This window comes from Octopus bimaculoides, chromosome 3, assembly GCF_001194135.2.
Source record: "Octopus bimaculoides isolate UCB-OBI-ISO-001 chromosome 3, ASM119413v2, whole genome shotgun sequence".
In the NCBI taxonomy this organism is placed as follows: domain Eukaryota; kingdom Metazoa; phylum Mollusca; class Cephalopoda; order Octopoda; family Octopodidae; genus Octopus; species Octopus bimaculoides.
In genome coordinates this window covers 165,580,932-165,584,320 of record NC_068983.1, presented here as the reverse complement: position 1 = coordinate 165,584,320, position 3,389 = coordinate 165,580,932, and positions in this window count along the sequence as shown.

Here is a 3,389-nt window from a genome sequence, read left to right as displayed (position 1 = left end):
TATATATATATATATATATATATATATATATATATGTATATATATAAATATATATATATATATATGTATGTATATATGTATGTATATATATATTCACACATAGAGGCTTAGTCGAGACGTTCGCTTCTCAGCCCCATGGCTCCAGATTCTATGTCCCATCGCACCTCTTGGGCCAAATGTCTTCGACTGTTGCGTCCAGTCCCATCAATGCCTTGTCTATGGAAATGAAAGATGGGAACCATGTATGTGTGTGTATGTGCGTACCCTCCTCTGTATGCTGTGTTTTTATATACGTACTCGGTGTGTCCTTCCGTGCTCGTGTGGTGTGTCTGTAGTGTGTACTTTGTCTGTTTGCGTTTGAACGTGTGTTTAACAAACTTGAATCATTATTGTTGCGTTTTGTCCCATTTCGTCACCTGACATAGCGATTCGACAAATAGATCTCGATGATAAATACAATACTGAAATATATACTTGGGTCGATTTGATGGACAAAACCAGTTTTTCTAAAAGGGATGGTGTACCTTTGAAAACTGTAAAGCAAAGGACAGACCCGCTGCTATGTTTAATTGAAAATTAAGAGGGTTTTAAACTTTCTAAACGTGCCGATTGCCATTGTTGAATTAAAACGTTATAATGGTACAACTGCAGAATGGGGCCCCCCGACTTTGTTTCCTCATTACTTTCTAAGAATGCTTATTTTTAAGTGAAATTTTGCCGACAACTTTTCGAGGGTTTAGACAACAATTCATTCTAAACTTTTATTTTCATCTTTTACTTGTTTCAGTCCTTGGACTGCGGCCATGCTAGGGCACCACCTTAAAGACTCTAGGACTTATTTTTTAAAAATCTGATACTTTCTCTATCGGTCTCTTTTGCTGAGCTGCTATGTTACGGGGACGTAAACAAACCAACAGGGACAGACATGAACACACACACACACACATACACATATGTATATATACGACAGGATTCTTTTAGTTTGCGTCTACTGAGTTCCCTCACAAGGCTTTTCGAAGATACTTTTCGAAGGTATCCCGCAATTGGGGTCCCATAGACTTCGCTACCTCATAACTATATGGGGAAAAAAAAAATAAAATGGGGGGCACATTTTAGAAGTTTTGGCGAATTATGTTTTCAAGGGCATCGACCACAATTATTTTGTTAAAATTGAGGGGAAAAAACAAAAAAGACTTTCGGACAAGTTTCGGCTCGCTTTTCCATTTCTTACCTCGACTTTGTGACCACAAATTCTGAAACTTTTTGTATGCACGTGTGTTTCTACGTGCGTTTGGGCGTGCGTATGTGTGTGTCTGTGTTCGTAAACACGTGTGTGTATGTGTGTATCTGGTGAACTGTCCTATGTATGTTGTGTCTTTAAGCATGTGGCGTGAATGTGTGTGGGTGTACGTGTGTTGACATACCAAGCGTGTGTGCGTGTGTATTCGCATGTCGAGCGTGCGCGCGTATCTGGTACGCGTGCATGCTCACGGGTGATATGGTGTGTGTGTGCATTTATGTATGTTTATTCAGATGTATATAGCTATATATGTTTGTCTGTTCCGCATGTGCTGTCAATGCCGGATTAAAACCCACAGAAGGCCCTAAGCACTTGAAAGATTTCGGTGTGCCCCTCTATAGATGTAATTCAAAATGTAAACAATTATAAACCATAAAATAAATTTTTATTTTTCAAAATGAAACAAAACTAACAGAAACATGGAAAATAAAGTTTATTTTCGTTTATTTATATTCGAAGAGTTTTCTCCTACATTTTTAAGTCTTTGATCAGATCCTCACTCTAGCACCATAAGCACTTCGAGATTATATTTCCGATCAAATAAACCAATTCGAATAGTATTTTAGCAAGTTTAAAGTGATTTCTTTTGTGCCGTAAACCATTTGCCATTTCTGTAGTTCCTCCCCCACCACTTCCCTAGATGCCCTAAGCATGTGTTTATTTTATTTAATGGTTAATCCAGAACTGCATGTTATACACTCATGTTGTCTTCCTTAAAAAATAAAGAAAAAGTATTTGAAGTCTTCCTGTAAGGAAGGAACTGGTTTCTAACAAAGAATCGCAGTTCCGCCTCGAGATAAGTGTTCCGGGTTAAAACTTGCATATTTGCATCTCTCTGCTGGTTCGGCTTTTGTAGATTGTCTAAAGTGAAGTTCGTGTTTATCGATCTCTTTTTTATGTTTCAAAAACTCTTAGTTTTCCAAATAACGAAAGAAAACCCGATTATTATTGACATAAATGTGACTTGGCAGATAAGGTCGAAAAGATGCACGTTTAGCTTGTGTGCGTATGTATGTATGCATGTATGTATGTGTGTATGTCTGTGTATGTATTTATCTCTATATGTATACTTGCATGTATGCGTGTATGTATGTATGTATGCATGCATATGTATGTGTACATTGATGTATATATGTATGTATATATCTGTGTATGTATATGTATATACGTAAGTCTGTATGTCTGTCTGTATGTCTGTCTGTATGTATGTGTGTGTGTATGTGTGTGAGCGTATATGACAAGATATGCGTATGTGATAGATTGCGTGTGTGTAGAGTTTTCATTTTACAGGTGTGCTGTGTGTATAGATGTATGTGTATATGTGGTTCGTGTATGTGTATGTGTGTGTGTGTGTGTGTATGAGTGTCCTACATATGTGTATAAGTGTATGTATTATTGCAGTATGTATGCGCCAGATGTGTACATGCAAGTGTGTTCGGTGCACACATGTATGTGTGTGCGAGTGCATAAACGTGCGTATCTGATTTGAAGTGTGTGTGTGTATGTGTGCATGTGTGCCTGCGTGAGTGTGCGCGCGCGCATGTGCGTCTACATCAAAACGTTTGTCCAAACTTTACAGGTGTCTGAATTTGTTCAGGTGCGCGCGCGTGTGCGTGAGTGTGTTTGTGTGCGTGTATGTGTGTGTACGTGTATGTATATGTGCATGTGTGTGTATGTGTGTATATGTGTATGTGTTTGTGTGTGCGCGTATTTTCGATAATATACAAATCTGTATGAAACTGTGTTTGTCTTGTCCCATAACAAACCCTATATGCGCGAATAGTGCCCGGCAGTAGGCGTGGCCTGTAATCCAAACCAAAAGAAAGGCGTCAATGAACATCACATAATCTCAACTAACCCGATATATACCTTATATTAATCCTTATCTCTTTGTTTCCCCGCCCCGTCTACGACGTACACGCGCGTGCACTGACGTACATGCACGCACGCGCGATCAGTACGCTCTCATCCACACGTTAAACACAGACACGTCAAAACAACAAAGTATACATACATACAAACATACATACACTCACACAAATACATACGTACAGGCATACATACATATATATATATATATATATATATA